Genomic DNA, 19468 nt, shown 5'->3' on the forward strand with positions numbered 1-19468 from the left:
CTGGCGCCTGGAGCGCGGCGCCGTGCGCACGTCACCCGGAAGTGACGTATTGATGCCATAGAGTTTTCCCTTGGATGACTGTGGCCCCGCCCCCAGCGTGCCCGGCGTGGTTGCGTCACTTCCGGGTGATGGACATGTCGGGGTGGGGCTCCCCCCGGGACCCGATCCACCGGCGGCGGGGAACGGGCCTCTGGGGCGGGGGGTTCCCCGCCCCCCGGGGGGACTTGGCAAGCCTACGGAGATCAATGAAGTCATGTCAAGTTGTCTGCTTATCCCCTTGGAATCGGAAGCAGAGAAAGGAAAAGGTGCTGCTCAAAACCACATTCAGATATGCTGGGACAACACTGTACTGACTGTGAAGTCACCCCTAAACAGCCATAAATCTATGCAGAAGGTACCAAAAACCCAATGAACAAAGAAAGTGGAAAGCAGCATGCAGTGTAGAGGGAGATGTGGGTGTGGAAAAACTGCAAGGAAACAGATGGGTGCAGGATCAGCCCTACTGAGTGAGGTTCCTCCACTCCTCCCTAGCACATGATCTGTGCTTAAGCAGGTCTTCATATGGGCCAGAGTTTAGCAAGCCCTAGAATATTTTCTTTCTTACACACTAGGGTTCAGCCCACGTACCCACCCACACTCAAATGAGTGAAATATCATACAGATGGGCATCTCCCTACACTACACCTTTCCTAGATACATCTACTCACATTTGACAGCAATACAGAGCAACATCAAATAGATTAGAAGGAAACAGCAACCACCCTGCGGATTAATTTCTCTCTTCTCCCTGGAACACAAACTATCTTTCAGAGAGGTCTTTATGAGCAAAGGCACTTTCATTGCTAATTTATTCCTAGGGCCAATCCATTCTGAAGATTATTCTGGATTTCAAAGGCTTAGCCTGCTGCTGACATTAATAAGAGAAAAATATGCACCATATACTTCTCTCTTAAGGTCTTCCCATTACAGGTGATACAATTGAGCACTAGTGTGGTAGAATACTGGTTAAAGAAGGATTGGGGAAACAAGGGTTCACGTCTCTATGTGTTCAATCAGGTCACTGAGTGACCTTTGGCCTAGTCCCTGTCTCTCAGCCTAACTTGCTTCAGAGGGCTATTAATTATGGTTGCCAACTCCCTGGAGATTTGGGGCTGGAGCCTGGGGAGGGACATCAGTGGGGTATAACGCCATAGAGTCCACCATCCAAAGCAGCCATTTTCTCCAGGGGAACTGAAATGTAATTCTGGGAGATCTCCAATTCCTACCCAGAGATTGGCAAACCTATGAGGGCATAATGTGGGTGAAAGGAGACCATGTAAGTTGCCTCAAGCACCCTTTCTGAACTCATAGGGTTGCCAGTGCCAGGTTTGTAAATTCCTGGAGATCGGGGGGGGGGCTGTGGTGGTAGGGATGCCAGCCTCCAGGTGCAGTGTGGGAACCCCTGGAATTACAGCTCATCTCCAGACTACAGAGATCAATTCCCCTGGGAAAAATGGATGCTTTGGAGGGTGGACTCTATGGCATTGTATTCCACTGAGGCCCCTGTCTTCCCTAGGCTTCATCCCCAAATCTCCAGGAGTTTCCCAATGCCAGCCTCCAAGTGGGACGTAGGGATGCCAGCCTCCAGGTGCAGTGTGGGAACCCCTGGAATTACAGCTCATCTCCAGACTACAGAGATCAATTCCCCTGGGAAAAATGGATGCTTTGGAGGGTGGACTCTATGGCACTGCACCGCACTGAGGCCCCTGTCCTCCCCAGGCTCCACACCCAAATCTCCAGGGGTTTCCGAATCTGGATCTCACAACTCTACCCCCCCATCCCCCACTGGTGCCTGGTGGGACCTGACAACCCTTTGGGGAGGGCAGGGATTGTGTGAGGGTATAATGGGGTATGGGGGCTGCAGTGGCTCAAGTGGCTCAAGTGGTTAAGACACTGAACTGCAGACCAGAAGGTCAATAGTTCAGCAGTTCAAGACCCGGGTGCCGCATGACAGAGTGAGCTCCCGTCTCTGGTTCCAGCTCCTGCCACCCTAGCAGTTCGAAAGCAAGAAATTGCAAGTAGATAAATAGGGACCACTTCAGTGGGAAGGTAACAGCGTTCCATGCGCCTTGGTGTTTAGTCATGCCGGCCACATGACCACGGAAACATCTTTGGACAGCGCTGGCTCTTCGGCTTTGAAACGGAGATGAGCACTGCAACCCTAGAGTCGGACTCGACTGGCTTTCGAGCAAGGGAAACCTTTACCTTTACCTTAAATAGGTACTGCTTTGGTGATAAGGTAACAGCTTTCTGTGCAACTTGGCATCTAGTCATGCCGGCCACATGACCACGGAAATGTCTCTGGACAGCGCTGGCTCTTCGGCTTGGAAACGGAGATGAGTACCGCATCCCTAGAGTCAGATTCGACTGGCTTTCGAGCAAGGGAAACCTTTACCTTTACTACAATGGGGTATAATGCTATATCCACCCTCCAAAGTAGCAAACTTGAAGATTTAACTACATACCCCCCCCCAACTGGATCACAGTTAGGTCCAGTGGAGTTTCTATGCCTGGATTAGCCTGCCCACATCTGTCATCAAACCCCTCCCCTTTAAATTCCAACAGGTGAACCTAATGTGATCTATCGGAGGCCCTCAAGGTGAGGCATACTGGAAGTGTAAATATGCATGTTTTCTAACTAGCCAGGCAATTTATGTTTTAATACTTGTTTTTATTGTTCTGCTTTGGTATCCTGGCTTGGGAATTCCTTTTAATACCTTTATTAGAAAAACAGCAAATAAATCCCCCTCTCCAAGCCAACTTTGCAAATAAATCCACGTTAGCCTACGAGTTACTTGCCTGCCTGCTTAAAATGAAAAGTTTCTAAAACATCTGCTTGCTTACTAACTCTAATTCCTAATCTGTAGGAATATTGTATTGTCTAAAGTGATACTTTGGAATATTGTGTTGTATCTGTAGGAATACAGCCCTGTCTAAAGCAATACTTTGCTTGTGGAAACTCTGTGTGTTTTATTGATGGTTGAGACATTTTGATTTTTAGGCTAAAGCTTCTGAAAATCAATGATTGGGACATACCAGCTATGGGACCCTAGTTTGCCACTGCTGGAAATCTTGCTATGAGGGACTACCATTACAAACGTGGTGTAAATCCACATGATCCTCTTGTCTTTAAGAAGAGGTTGGAAGGTAAGCTATTTTCTGAAGTGCTGGGAAACATTCCAACTGCATTGACAGCTCCGATGATGTACAAAGAGCCAGAGGTAATGACTTCCCCCACTGGAGCCATGCCCTGCATGCCCTCACACCAGCCACAGCACATGGCAACCAAGACTATTGCACCCTGGAGTGGACCGATTCCAGCTTCTCCCAGGCTGTAAAGATTTCTGGGAACTGCAGGCATGATACACAAAATGGGGAAGTGTCACCAGTCCTATATCAAACACGGCCCACCCCTGCCAGTGGGTTCTAACGTGTGCACTTCAACTCTTCTTCATCCAGAACCGTTGCAGTCTGCAAGCATAAATCCCCACTCTCTGTTGTTCTCCCCCCCCCCAATAAGGCCCCTCCATCCCGTGAGGCTGCATTTAAGCAGCAGCTGTTACCATGAGAGACCTAGAGGAATATGTTGGTTGGTGCCCATCCCCCTCGGCTACTCAGTTTATTCACCTCCCGTCTGTAACCGAGACAAAGCCCAGGGCCTTTCCTCTTTCTGCTTTATCTCCTCCCCAGTCTGGCTGGTAGAAATGTAAAGATGGCTCCTCCTCAAACTAATAAAAAGATCCTACTACTCCCCCAACCTTTACAAACAGAACTCACGTTAAAAATTAAGACACAAACAGAAATCAAATTAGGATTCCAGTTAGGGTTTATCAAGCAGCCAGCGGTTTGTTGGATTGCCCCCCCCCAAAAAAAAAACACCACCGCCTGCATTTTGTTAAGTAACCAGTACTGGGGCAGGGCTGGCTCCAGAGAGTGGTCAGGTGAGGCATTTGCCCCGACATTAACGACGGGACACCTGTACATCCCCCAACAACACTGCTGTCTGGATGCTGCACCCAAGGCTACGGGTACTTCAAGGGGATTCTTGGTTTGCATGCCCCACTTCCAAGTTAAGGAGCAAACTGAGAAAGCTTTGCACAAGAACAGTGCCCTTTGCCCTTCCTTCACTCCCCAAGGCAGCAATATACTGGGGACAGCAAGAGAACCGGGTTACCTAGGGCAGTGGCAGGTTGTCACCAGTCCACTTCCATGGTGGTGGAAAGTGCCATCAAGTCACAGTCAACAATACAGTGAGAGCCAGTTTGGTGTAGTGGTTAAGTGCGTGGACTCTAATCTGGAAGAACTGGGTTTGAGTCCCCACTCCTCCACTTGCAGCTGCTGGATGACCTTGGGCAAGCCATAGTTCTGACAAGAGCTGTCCTTGAAAGAGCAGTTTCTGTCAGAGCTCTCTCAGCCCCACCTCCCTCACAGGGTGTCTGTTGTGGGGAGGAGAAGGGAAAGGAGTTTGGAAGCCACTCTGAGACTCCGAGAGATGGGCAGGGTATAAATCCAATCTCCTCCTCCTCTTCTTCTTCTGGCACCTCTGTAGGGTTTTCAAGGCAAGAGATGGACAGAGGTGGTTTGCCACTGCCTGCCTCTGCCAACCTGGAGTTCTTTCGTGGTGTCCCATCCAAGTACTAACAAGGGCCGCCTCTGCACAGCTTCTAAGATCTGATAAGATCTGACTAGCCTGGGCCATCCAGGTCGAGGCACCACTTCTACACATTGTGCACTACACCAGCAAAATCCAGATTCTGCCAGACTTTACCCAGAACCCCCAAATTCCTATTTTTCCCTACCTCCCACCAGACTCTGTTCTGAATTCTCCTTGTTTATAGATTCTCCGGTGCTCTACCCTGTGCTACTAGGTTTTGCCCCCTAGTCTCACCCACAACCAATATTTTTGAAATGCAGAATTTGCAACCCTAGTTCCAGCGTGGTTCCCTGCACACTTGGATTAGAGGTAAGGATGCCCAACCACTTTCCAAGGCATCTTATCCCCACAGAATAAACCATATAGCCCCAGCTCAAAAACTGAAATTTCCGCCATATTCACTAGACATCCTAAAGTAAACTATTTGTTCAGCTCCACCCTGCCTTCCTTCTGCAATGTGGATGCTAATGATGACTACTGTCCAAAGCTGTTGTAAGGATTCTAGAGCAACCCTATGCAGATGCACTCCACCTTAAACTCATCAGCAAAGACCGGAATAACTCTGCGTAGTATTGCACTGTTAGTGAGCGAATATGTGTGAAGCATTTTGAAAATCTGAGAAAATGCACTGCATAAAATGTTAGACTTTTATTTTTTAGAGCATTGTGCGCTTGCATTGTCCTTTACTTCTCCAAATTTTAGTATGGTAAAACTCATTTGATATGATTGATTAAACTGTTTGGAAGCTAACTGTTCAAATTGTCAGTGCATAGATATGGATTCAAAAGGTTTCTTCAGGAGAATTTAGGGCTACTCCTTCTTAATCTATTAGCTAATCCACCCCTTTGTCCTTCAGATAATATAACCCTTCCTAAACATCAACTGCATTACATTTCCTTTTCCAGGGGCAACAAACCCAGTTTAAGCAAAACAGCTCACAGTTATCCAAAATATAGTTCACAATCTGCCAGCAATGTGTTGGTTACCATTTCACAGCAGAGTCTCACAAATGACATGTATTTAGTTTTCATCTAGATGTAAAAGAGATATCTGGAGATCAGTTCTTCACACTTTCTCATATTAAGTTGACCCAACATTGCTAAGATACAGATTGCAAAAAATGATACAAGCACTCATATGGACAGTCTTGCAGGCCTCTGTCAAAACAGGGATGCAATTACGCTGTTTGTCTCCTCCTAGTCCCAGCTGAGGGTCTCCATAGTAACCCTCCCTCCACAGGCCTATTCACTGATCAGCCAGTCCACAATACGTACTCGTCCACACTCCAGTAGATCCCCTCCTTCTGGCCTCTCTAGGGTATCTGTATTAATGACTTGCCAGGGCACCCTTAGCTGGCCAGCCTTTCTTCTCTGGAGGTTACACCCTGCCAAAAATAAGACACATTAACACTTTCATAACTTGCCCCAAAGAATCCTGGGAATGGTAGTCTGGTGAGAGTGTTAAGAATTTACTGTTCACTACAGTGCACTTTGTTCACAGTTCAAGGCCAGCCTACACATTGTATGGGAGTTCTGTAGTCAGCGATGTCAACAGTGAGAGCTGTTGCCTGCGGAGGGGGAAACAAAACCCTTTCCTAACTCTGCTATTTCCCTGATAAGAGGCCTATTACCCACGGGTGTTTCCCCTCACTTTCACTGTGCATGTCTGTTGGGTTTTCTTTACCATTCTGCACTGATTTTCTTCCTTTCAAGGCTCAGTCACTTTCTGATCGCTTCCCCCCCCCAGGTTTTCTGAGAGTGCTTTTGTGCCAATTTTTCCCTTGTTTCGCTTCCAAGCCAAAGGTAATTCAAAAGCATACAGATTCCCTTGGATTCCCTCCTCACCCTTTTGCTGCCCCTCAAAGGTCATTCCCTGCCCACATCAAGGTCATTCTACCCACTCTGCACCTTCCACCATCCTCCCCCCTTCATTTATTTATTTATCTTTCGACTTCTATACCGCTCTGACCCCGAAGGGTCTCTGAGCAGTTTACATTATTTTTACGTTACCTATCTTGGGCCACATTGTTGTATGGGGGGGGTGTCTTCCCTACCGACACCCAGGCAGCAGGGCTCAGTTGATTTTGTTCGGCATCTTCTTGTTTTTCCTGGCGTTCTGCTTTCCTGGCCCCTGGAACAGGTCTTTCTAGTGGCTTTTCCTCTGGTGGGCCCACCTTTCTGGTCCGCGGCCCCGCGGCAGTCACAGCTCCGTCCCTTTGCTGGCTCCGCCGCACCGCCGCGTTGCCACGCCTTCCAGACTCCACCTCTGCTAGACTCCCCCACTCCGCGCTGGGCCCACAGGGTTCGCCAGGTCGCCAGGTGTACAAGCTCCATTTTCCCTTGGTTTTTAATTTTTTTTTTTTACAAGCAGCATGAGTCTAGCAATATGAGACTATTGCTAGTCTCGGATCGCTGAATAAAAATATTTAAACACCGGGGGAAGTCAAAGCAGCTGCATGAGGTTTAGTTCCCTGCTGGTATTGACTTGAAAGGGGGATCGGAGAGGAGGCAAATGGCAGTATGGGGGGGGGAGATTTCAGTGCTGCATGCAAACAAAATAAAGGGGGGGGTCATCAGTGTGGAATGAAACTGACATAAGATGTAAAGAGATAGAGACACTGGGATGAGAAGCCTACACCTTTGGAAACATTTTTCCCTTTCATGCTTTAGTGAACAATTTCTTTTGGGGGGGGGGCGGGGACCATTTTGGCAGTCTCCAGAAGCCTAACATGAGAATGGTGGCTGATTCACATAGACCTTCTGTGAACCGGCAAACTTAAGAATTGCTTGGGATCGATCCACTTGGAGGAAGAGTGCAATCCACACAGGACAGGCTTCAAAAAACTGCCGAGATCACCAGTGTGAAGGATCAAATTAGAGAATCACAAAGAGAAAACCACACAAATTTGCAAAGGTCAGGAAATGAGCGTTACTATGCAAAGTCTGATCAGTTTCAATAGTGGGTTTCCTCCCTTTGCATTCCTTTCTTTTCCCTTTCATTCAAGGAACTATGGCTAAAATGCATGCACAAAACCTGAACCACCAGGATTTAAATTGAAGGTGCTTGCTGGATGCTACTGCGCAGCTGCGATAGGGCAAAAAACCGCTTGATGCTACCCCCAATTTCACAAGTGATGGTCCACCCCGATTTAGAAAAGTGTCGGTTTTCAAAAAATTGTAGCTGCTGAATAAATAGACTGGAGGAAAAAGGATGGTGGGTAAGGTGGGCACAGAATCCAAAGTCAAGATTAAAGGCTTCCTGCTGTGAAAATCTGCAGTAAAATATACGTGCGTAATGGACCTCTGGATACCAATTCCAGGTGGAGAAACCCCTGGAGATTTGGGGAGGCAAAGCCTGGGAAGAGCAGGATTTGGAAAGGGAAGGGAGCTCACAGATGACAATGCCACAGAGTCCACCCTCTAAAGCAGCCATTCTCTCCAGGGGGAACTGATGTCTCTCATCAGGAGATCAGTTTTAATTCCAGAAGATCTCCAGGCCCCACCTCGAGGCTGGCAATCCTATGTGGAAATATGGTGTGTGTGTGTGTGTGTGTTAACGGGGCTTATTTTTTTAAGACAAAATTTGGACTGTACCGTGATATATGATCTTTGCACACACTCCCGCTTCGGCGGGAGGGCGGGATAGAAATCAAATAAATAATAATAAAATAATAATATGACACACTTGCAGAGTCTGTGAGGACTGTCTTTGTTGGGGAGAAGAAAAACAGATGTGTTTGATCAGGGTCTGAGGGGTACTACAGGAACCACAACATTGTTAACCCTGATAACATACCCATTACGAGGTGCATCATAATTTCTAAACTATCAGCATATTTAAAGAGCATATCTAAACGATAGTTAAATAATCCATTTTGTACTAGTTTTGTCATGACTTGTGCCTAAGAACTGCAACAACAAAAAGAATGGGGTTCCTTGTTCCAGATCCCTGGTTCTAGAATTATAGTTCCCACGTTTTCCTAAAGACTGAGAAGGAGTATTAAACTGGTTTACATCTGTAATGTGGATATGCCCAATGAGTCATGTGGTAGGGCCGCTTAAAAACAAATGAAATGTATGATGTCATGAGTGTCTGTAGGTAAGACTCTTCTTAATCAGATGTGTGATGATGAGAGTGAATACCTAATATGGGTCCAGGCTGTGTGTGGTGGTGGTGGGGGATGTGTTTTTACAAGGGAAAATTCATTCACTCATTTTTTGAGTTGCTGGATGCTAATAAGAACCCAGATGTTGGGATGGGTCCATGATTGTCATCCACAATCATCTCTTCTTCATGTGTTGCAAATCAGTCAACAAAACCCATTTTTTTAATGGCTAGGTTGGTTTTGTTTAGGGTTTTCTTTTTTGGGGGGTGACACATCTGAACTAGTCACGTAGACGTGTTTGTGCAGAAGTCAGAAACTTGGGCTTGTTGCTGGAGTAAAACTTAGCAGGATTTTAAAAGACATATATTCATCCTCCCCCACTTAAAATGCTAACAATAGCATGGGAAGCCAATCTCCAGTTAATGAAACCAAGTTGGTGTTGAAGGGTTAACCCCCTTCTCCCCTCATTGGCCAACCCTGGTACAAATTAGGGATGCCAACCTCCAGGTAGGACCTGGGGATCCCTCAGTATTACAGCTCATCTCCAGACTACAGAGATGAGTTCTCCTGGAGAAAATGGATAATTCAGAGGGTGGACTCTGTGGATGGCACTGTACCCCACTGAGGTCCCTGTCCTCCCCAGGCTCAACCTGCCAGTGGCCAGGGGAAACCTAGCAAGTTGCAACCCTAGTCCAAATTGGGGTTGCATACTTGAGTAATTTGCTGTGTCTCTTTTTTGAAAGCAAGATAGCCAGCATGATGTTTGCTGCATCTCATTTTTGAAAGCAAGACAGCCACAACACTGAACCTCGTCTTCATATTCACCTCTGTAACTTTGGATTGAATATCGTTGTATTTATCTGTATACTCCATACCATTGTTGTTAGTGCACTATAATAATCAGGTTATACTAGGGTCTAACGAACCTAAACAGCATGATAAAAACTAGAGACATCACCATGCCAACAAAAGTCCGCATGGTCAAAGCAATGGTATTCCCAGTAGTCATGTATGGCTGTGAGAGTTGGACTATAAGGAAGGCCGAGCACCGAAGAATAGATTCTTTTGAACTATGGTGCTGGAGAAGACTCTTGAGAGTCCTTTGGACTGCAAGAAGATCAAATCAGTCAATCCTAAAAGAAATCAACCCTGACTGTTCCCTGGAAGGCCAGATAATGAAAATGAAGCTCAAATACTTTGGCCACCAAATGAGAAGGGAGCACTCACTGGAGAAGACCCTGATGCTGGGAAATATTGAAGGTCAAAGAAGACAGGGACGGCAAAGGATGAGATGGTTAGACAGTGTCATCGATGCAACGAACATGAAGTTGAGCAAACTCCAGAGGACGGCGGAAGACAGGAAGGCCTGGCGTGATCTGGTCCATGGGGTCGCAAAGAGTCGAACTCGACTGTGCAACTGAACAACAACAACTAGGGTCTTTATTGTATATCATATGATTCAATTAATTAATGAAGTTATAGTAGTATATTAGAATTGTGTTCTTTGTTTTTGTTGTGACACAGTGATTTTCCTCGTTTTACTCAACCTTGCGGTGTTTCCTGTGAGTTAGTGGCCAGGGGAAACCTGGCAAGTTGCAACCCTAGTCCAAATTGGGGTTGCATACTTGAGTGATTTGCCTTTTACAGATCAACAGAGATCTGTGGTCTCTCTCAGGTCTGCTTGTGCCCTTAGTAAACTTGCTGGAACTGACTAGTCACCACACATTTACTTAAGTACACCACATGGCTGAAATCAGCCATGGTGTTCTGAGCTCAACCATTTCCTTTGGCCTTAAAGAACGTAGTCTGTATAGTTCCTTCATAGCATCCCTCCGCCCCACAGTCTCTGCTGATCCAAAACAGGCAGGGTTGCCAACCCCTCCCCCCCAAGAGAAGGAATTTGGCAGCTCAGGCAGTGGGAGTTGTGGGTATTGTTTTCACACCCACTTGTCTGTGCAGCTTCTTAAGGGACGAGCTATAGCTCAGGGAGGGAGAGAGCATCTGCTCTGGATGTAAAAAGTCTCAAGGTTCATCTGCTCTGGATGTAAAAAGTCTCAAGGCACATTCCCTGGTATCTCCAGGTAGAAAGATCCAGTGGTAATGGGACACTGCAGAAAATGAGAAAGTGATGACTTTGATCGTCATCTACACATTACATTACCTGGGGACATACCCAGACTGTGTGGAGGGCCACATTCTGAAGTTCCACATTTCTAATTTAGGTCAGGACTGTGGAAAGCAGAAAGAGGCAGCTTAGACCTTCACCTCAAGTGTCTCCAAGGTACCCGCCGGAAAGAAGCACTTCTTTCCTCGATGTCATTTAACATCTACATGCGCCTCCTCACCCAGCTAGCGTGGAGTTTTGGGCTGGGAGGCTATTACAACGGATCTCCAGGCAACAGAAATTAGTTCAGCTGGCTGTTTTGGAAGGTGGACTCTATGGCATTATACCCCACTGAAGTCTTTCCGCTCCCCAAACCCCGCCCTCCTCAAGCTCCACCACCAAAATCTCCAGGTATTTCCCAACTCAGAGCTGGCAACCCTACCTTCATATAGGGTTGTCGACTCTGGGCTGGGAAATTTCTGGAGATTTGGAGCTGGAGCCTGAGGAGGACAAAGTGTGGGCAGGGGAAAAACCTGAGTGGGGTATAATGCCATAGAGTTCACACACACCCAAAGCATCCATTTTCTTCAGAGGAACCGATCTCTGTAGTCTAGAGCAGGGGTGTCAAACTCATTTGTTATGAGGGCCGGATCTGACATAAATGAGACCTTGTTGGGCCGGGGCCATGTGTGTCATAAAATGTAATGCCAAGGAGCGGAAATATAAACTTTATAAAAGACACAAACACAAAGGTTTTTTTTACATAAAATAAAAACATGCTTAAAACATCAGCACTCTTGCGATATTTGGCTTATTTAACAGTGTCTGATAACTGACACCTCTTGCTCTGAATTATTGCATCAAAATGTCTATGCTGTTGCAATCTTGAGTATGTTGTTCAGCTGTGTATCTGTAAGCTGCAAACGTACGATGACGCAGCAGCAGCAGAACTGGAAGAAGCAGAAGACAGCCAGCTCCACTGTGGGCCTGATAGAAGCCCTCTGGGGGCCTGATCTGGCCCCCGGGCCGCATGTTTGACACCCCTGGTCTAGATAGTAATTGTAATACCAGGAGATCTCCAGACCCCACCTGGAGGTTGGCAGCCCTATCTTCATACTAGCACAGGCTCTACCTACCATAAGGTGTTTTTGGGGTTTTTTGCTGTTGCTTTTTCCACCTGTCATGACACACATTCTGCTAGGTTCCAGCTAGGGCCGCCAACTCCACTTTGAGAAATCCCTGGAGATTTTGGGGCCATCCCTGGGGAGGGCAGAGTTTAAGGAGGGGAAGGCGCTCAGTGGGGATGTGCACATTCTTCAAAGCTGCCATTTCGTCCAAGGAACTGGTCTCTGTATTCTGGAGACCAGCTGCAATTCCAGGAAAATTCCAGCTCCCACCTTAAGGTTGATAACCCCAGTCCTGACCCTAACCCAGCCTAGGTATCAGAATTTTTTAAAAATCAAAACACCGGAAACCCTTCTTATTTTGCACACTAAGATGTTTTTTTTCTTGGAAACTATGCTTCTTTTCGGGATTAGATGCTTTCCTTTTAATAGCTCAGTAGATAGTGGTTGCCTAATAAACCATTCAATGAGACTCAGATGTTGGCTGGCTCCGGCCTCGGCCTAAGTTGATCCAATAAAAGATATAACGTTACTCCACTTTATGTCGCTTTGAAAAAGCCACTAAGATCTTCCAGCCTGATTTTCTGTAAAACATTAGACAGGTATTATTTCCTCCAGTAATTACTACCTCAGGACTCCTTCACATTGCACTTGGCTGAAACGTCCAACCTTGATTCCAAGGCTACGAGGGACGGTGAACCCGTCATTTTCTTGGCAGACTGCTCTTGTTTGTCCTCTTGCCAAACACTGGGCCCTTATTTCTGTTCACATTTTGTCTTATGTTATTCTGTACCTCTTCTTCTGTGCTAGAAAGCGTTTCAGGACTCAAAATATTTCTATATGCCGTAAGTACGCGACATTCGGCCCACTGAACAATAAACTAGAAAGGCTGCTGAAGTACTTTATTGTACCTTATTAAAATATTCATAGCCCATCTTTCCTGTTGGGGCTTAAGGCGGCTCTCTTGTTCACACACACACACACACAATTTTCACAAAAGAATCTGGCTGCAGGAGATGACCCCTCCTTTTGTTTTCTCTCCTGTTGCCGAATCACACTGATACTAATTCCCCTTCCTGCCCTTGTCAGCTGCAGCCAGGGTTCAGCATCACGTCTGGACCAACTTAACTGTGTTTTGCAGATCCATTTCAAGCCTTGGCCTTTAATAGTTGCAATTTATGGAATGATATGGGAAAAGAGGAATTTACAGCTTTGAATATGAAAGGGAGACACATGTTTAGAAAGCTACTATATACTAGGGCTGCCAGTTCCAGATTTGGAAATACCTAGATTTTGGGGGTGGAGCCTGGGGAGGGCGGGGGTTAGGAAGGGGAGGGACCTAAATGGGGTATAATGCCATGGAGTCTGCCTTCCGAAGCAGCCATTTTCTCTAGGTGAACTGATCTCTGTCACCTGGAGGTCAGTTGTAATCCCAGGAGAACTCCAGTCACCTCCTGGAGGTTGGCAACCCTACCAGACAACTCTAGGAACCCTGGCCAATCACATATTCACTTCAAGCTTCCAGAAATGTATCTCCCTTAAGAACGGACTTTGTAACATAGACATGTGTTGGAAATGTTTCTAACGTCTCTTCCACGCCTCATGTGACTGGGTCTCACAGACACATTACCTTTGATTTACTGCAGCGACTACCACTGGGAGATACCCTAGTCAAATGCTGGAAGAGTCAACTAGAGTCCTGAGCCTCTCGGAAGCACCAGTGATAATGGGGCAGTAGACATGGCTGGCCCAGGCTACCCAGACCTCAGAAGCTAAGCGGGGCTGGCCCTGGTTAGTATTTGGATGGGAGACCACCAACGAAGTCCAGGAACTGCAATTTTGAGGCTGCCAATGGCAAACCACCTCTGAACGTCTCTTGTCTTGAAAACCCTACGGGGTTACCATTTCCACCACCAATATACATAGACCCTTTCTGCACCCGTATTTTGCCTCGGTTTCTGAGTGCATCCTATTCTTCTGCTCTGCATTCCCTCCAGCTTTCACTTCCAGTTTGTGTTGAGGCTTTTTCTTGTTTCTGCATATGTTTGACAGGAATCTGCATTCAGACCGCTTCCAGCACACTGTTGCCCTGCAGCTACCAAAACTCCTTTTGCTGCGATTCTTTGTTCTCATCCGCTTTCAAATTGCTAATCCTTTCTAAAGTAGAATGGTTTCTGTGGGTATTTAAGTGCTGCCCACTGCCCTCCCCCATTTCCGCCTCTCTGTCTTTAGGTTGACGCTCCCTCCCCGTTCTGTTTCCTTTCCCTCCTTCTCCAAAGACAAAAGAGGACGTGTCCTTCTGCTCAAGCAAACTTTTAAAAATCCAGAGAGAGCATACAAAGGAAATCAGCAAATACAAAGGCCTAGAGGATTCCCTGTTCCCAAATGTGTCAGTCTTGCATGTGTGGGCCTGGCTTTCCCCCTCCCTTCCCTTCCCTTTTGCAGAATCATGGAAAGAGGGAGGGAGGGAGAGAGGGAGGGAGGAAGGGAGGGAGGATTGGGTCTGAAGTTGAAAGTTTAGAAAAATTTTCGCCTTTCTCTTCATCTTAGACAAAGCAGCCAGGTAGTTCCAAAAATGTCGGTTTTGCTTGTAGATGCAGAATGCACACAGAATACACAAATAAATAAACCAGAAGGGGAAAAACCAGTGCAGAGGGAATGCGTGCGACTGCAAAGTCAACCCTTAAGGCTCGACTCCTCGGAATCTCCAGGGGAAGCTCTCAGTGCAGAAAGGGGCATAGCCTGAGAACAAGTGACCTTTTTAAAACATAATTGGCTGAGGCATCTTTACCAAAGCAGACACCCTGCTTTATGGCATTACCAGGAATGGAACATTAAACGCAGTCCTGGAGCCGGTTGGGACAATTTGCCACTGCAGTGCTGACGCTGCACAGGGTCCCCTTGGCTCAGACCCAGGCCCTGGCAATAATGGCAAGAGAGACCGGGTCAAGACAGCATCTGTTTCCATTGTTGCAACTGCCCAGTTCTAGGTTACCAGAAGGGCCACCTGAACACATGAAACTGCCTTATACTGGATCAGACAATTAGTCTATCAAGGTCTACTCAGACTGGCTGGAGCTCTCCAGAAGAAGAAGAAGAGTTAGTTTTTATACCTCATTCTTCATTACCTGAAGGAGTCTCAGAGCAGCTTACAATTGCCTTCCCTTCCTTTCCCCACAGCAGACACCCTGTGCGGTGGGTGGGGCTGAGAGAGCTCCGAGAGAACCGTAACTGGCCCAGTGTCCCCCAGCTGGCTGCATGTGGAGCAGGAGTGGGGAATCAAACCCAGTCCTCCAGTAGGGTTGCCAAACCCCCCGGTTTGCCAGGGGTCCACCGTTTCATAGCCCATCATTTCATAGCCCCACCCCCAACACCCACAGCCACCCATCTCTCTCCCTTTAAGTGTGTGGAACCCGTGTTTCCTCCCAAGCCTGATCTCTGCTTGAGATCAGGCTTGCAGGTAAATGCCAGCTTCGTGCTCTTAAAAGGGAAACGCGGCTGCTCTTAAAGGGGAAATGCTGGCTCCTTTAAGTGCAGGGAACTGCCGTTTCTGGAGATCTGACGCACAGGCGGGTGGGGGGGGCGGCGGACGTCCCCAACGTGACATCATCACGTCGGGTATGCCCCGCCCCCTCCAGGAACGCCCCCAAAGTCCCCCGCTGGGGGTGGAAGATGGACTTGGCAACCCTATCCTCCAGATTAGAATCCGCCACTCTAAACCACTACATCACGCTGGCTCTCTCCAGGGTATCAGGTACAAGTCTTTCATATCTCCTACTACCTCATCTGTTTTTTAACTGGAAATTCTGGGGACTGAGCCTGGGAACTTCTGCATGCTAAGCCCCTGAGGCTTAGCTTGCTCCTTGCTGTAGGGGTCCTCCAGGGCAGTGGCCCACTGGGAATTTTCCCACGCAGTGTTCCCTCTAAGCTGAATTAGTGTGAGCCAGCTCACAGTTTTTTAGCCTCCAGCTCACACATTTTTGCTTTAGCTCAGGAAGGAGGGCTCCAGAGCAAACTAATGTATGCAGCAGCCAAATCGCTTGCTCACGGCTTTAGTGCCAGTAGCTCAGAAAGTAGAATATTTGCTCACAAGACTCCACAGCTTAGAGGGAGCATTGTTTCCCAGGTAAATTAAAAATCCAGTCCACCGCCAGGCACTACCCATTACATTAAAGCACATGATGCCCACTCTCAGGAAGGCATGAAAAACCTATTCAAACTGAGAGTTGCATTTATAAGAGAAATGGAAGCAAAACGGATAGTATGGGGGGGGTAGAAACTGTAACCCTACTGAGAGGAAAGAACATAAGTGATCGTTGTGATCCAGGAATGGTTGGGGAGCAGTAATTAGGCTATCGTACTGTGGGAGTACAGTAAACGTGTCTGTCACTGTGGGTTTGCTTCATGTGGCATCTGATGGGGAGTCAAGGCCTTTGACAAAAGTATGTTAATATTCCTTAATGACTGCAGATGTTTCTTCAATGGGAGCTAATTTTCAGGAGATGATCCGCAGATAACTGATCAGGGCCATCGGAGAAGTTGGCTAGGAAAGGAAACTGCAAGTCTTTCTCTCCACACTCTGATATGGGGAGTAGGGCACTGGTAGCATTCTAGGATACCTCTTTTGACTCCAGTTCTACTCTACATGTATGTCACGGGTTCAGAGGCCTCAGACCAGGGGGACCCTTAGCTCATGCACGTGGGCAGCCCCTACCTGCTTCCTCATTGGCCTGCAAGCCGGTGCATCCCGCCCTTCCACCAGTGGGTCCCGCTCACTCCTGGCCCATGCTTTTTCCCGCTCACCCAGGCGACTGGGGTCCTGAGGGACCACTGGCTCGGCCACAGTGCAGTTATCACAAAGTCTGCAAGTGTGCTCTCTCGGCCCCCATTCCCCAGAAGCCATGCCATGTAGTACTGACTTTTCCACCATCAAGGAAGCAGGGAGCAGTCCGATTCACAAAGCTTTAGGTTTAAAGGAAAGGAAATCCATTCTATAATTGTTCCATCTCTTGCTTCCCACCTTAAATAAAACTGGAGCTTGAAGAGTCACTGCACAGCAGGAGCTTTTTTATGAGTTGGCCATCCTTCAAAGATGCTCCCAGCTCTCCCGCAGAAGCAGCTGATATATCCTGATGTGCTCCCTAAATCAAGTGTTCCCATATGACACTGGACATTTCTCTCTCTTGTACTATTTGTGGCATGCCTTTATTATTATCCACTATATTTCTATCCTACCTCTACAGAAAGGAGCTCAAGACAATAGCACATAAATAATTAGGTGCCATCAAGTCGGAACCAACTTAATGTTCCCTCTAAGCTGTGGAGTCTTGTGAGCAAAAAATCTACTTTGTGAGCTACTGGCATTAAAGTTGTGAGTGAGTGATTTGGCTACTGAATAAATTAGTTTGCTGTGGAGCCATCCTTCCTGAGCTGAGACAGAAATCTGTGAGCTGGAGGCTAAAAAAATGTGAGCTAGCTCACACTAACCCAGCATAGAGGGAACACTGGTGGCAACCCCTCATGGGGTTTTCAAAGCAAGAGATGAGGAGAGGTGGGTTGCCATTGCCTCCCTCTGCATAGCAACCCCAGTCTTCCTTGATAGTCTCCTGGTCCAAGTATTAACCTGCTTAGGTTCTGATCTCTGACATGCTAAGGTATTCAGGCCGCCACACAATTAAATGGCTTCCACCTTCTACCTTGACAACAATGGTATAAGGAAGGCAGGGAGAGTGACTGGCACGCCCCCATGTCAACTGGAGAGTTCCGTGGCAGCATGGGGATTTGAACCCAGGTCTCCACAGTCCTAGTCCAACACTCTAATCTCTCTACTAACTGGGCGGATACTATTAATGCAGCTGGAAATGCATGTGCTTTGTTTCATTTCATGTTTGCACTCTGAGATCAATTGAAGCCCAACTTGTGAAGGAGGCACCCCCCCCCCAAGCACTTGCTAGACAAGAGGTAAGATGTGAGAATAGTACCGGTGGGCCTTCCTTATGGTTTGGCTGTACTCTGCTCATGCACACGGACACCAGTACAAAAGGGAATGTGCAAGCCAGGGACTCACTCCTACACACATTGTTGGCATTGTAGAGAACAAACACATCCCTTGTCTTAGAATGTCAGTCCCCTCTTCCTGTATTTGTTCCTGGCCAAAGCCCAGCCCTTGCTTCTCAGGGGCAGCCAATCTAAGAGCTAGTTTCCTAAATTGTGCTCCAGGTCCAGGGGACCAACTGAGGTGGGTGCCCCAATCTCTGCTCCCCTGTCAAAGTATCACCACAGCTGCCAGCTCCACTGGGGCATGGAAAGAGAGGTGGCCTTCTGCGGTTGCCTAGTGACCAAAGAGTACATTCACCCCCCATTTATTTGGCAGAGGAGGATCCAGCTGCCTCCATTTTCAAACTCTGTTCCAGGGAACCTTAGGGGTCTCCAGGGGTAGTTAAGAGTGGACAAGCTTCCCCTGAACCACGGGTTACCCCTTGCTGTCAGTCTCTCCCTGCAATGTGCCCCCACAGGAAAGTATGGGATATATCTTAGATTGCACTCTTGGGCCTGCAGGAGAATGAGGTGGTAGGATGGACTGTACCACTTCAGACTCTGAAGGTGGAAGATCTCAGAAAGCCACACTTTAGGACCCTGCCTGCACAGTGAAGACTCAGCACAGCAAGCAAAGAGAATGGGGTAGAACCTTTCTTCCTGCGACTTCAATGGAGTTTCTAAAATGAATATACAGCCAAAGCGAAAACCCGTCTTTTTTGCAGGCTGAAGAATGCACTTCAGCGTCCTACCACCTTGTTACCATTTTGTTACTGAAGTAGGCATTATTATTCCTTGCCCATATAAGGGGATAGTTGCTGTTCATGTTCCAGCCATAAGGGGGCAGAAGTGAGCTTGTGTAGTTTGGGAGGGAAAAGTAAGCCTAGTCAATGGAAAATTCCACTCTGGTGATGTAAATGATGACGTGTAACCTTGTTGCAGTATAAAAGCCTGGAGCCTGCATTGCTCTGGGTTCAGTCTGTTTAAAGCGTGCTTCGCTGACTGAACCGGCGCCAATAAAGTTCTTCTCCTTCTGTTGATCTGGTGGTCTGTGCTTGGGCTTAGGCCCCTTTCTCCGTGCTACATTTCTGGTTCCCTGACCGGGAAAGGGGGGAGCACCCAACCAAGGCCGGGTTGTTGGGGCCCTCCTGAGCCACGATTTTGAAGAGAACCGCACTGACTGAGGACTGTTTGGCGGCAAAGGCGCCATTTTCGATTTCGAAAAGCCGATCATTCACTCCTCTCCAGGGCTGGTTCTCACCAAAGTCGCTTGCTCAGTGAACTCAGCCAGGAGGAGAACATCAGGGGAAGACTCCGGAGTCCAGTCTGGTCAGAGTCAGGTCAGTATTAATCGGTATCGGTCCCCTTCAGTTGAAGGGAAGAGGAAGCCTGATCACCTTCCTATC

The sequence above is a fragment of the Gekko japonicus genome, unplaced genomic scaffold (assembly GCF_001447785.1).
Source record: "Gekko japonicus isolate JY-2015 unplaced genomic scaffold, Gekko_japonicus_V1.1 scaffold204, whole genome shotgun sequence".
Taxonomy (NCBI): domain Eukaryota; kingdom Metazoa; phylum Chordata; class Lepidosauria; order Squamata; family Gekkonidae; genus Gekko; species Gekko japonicus.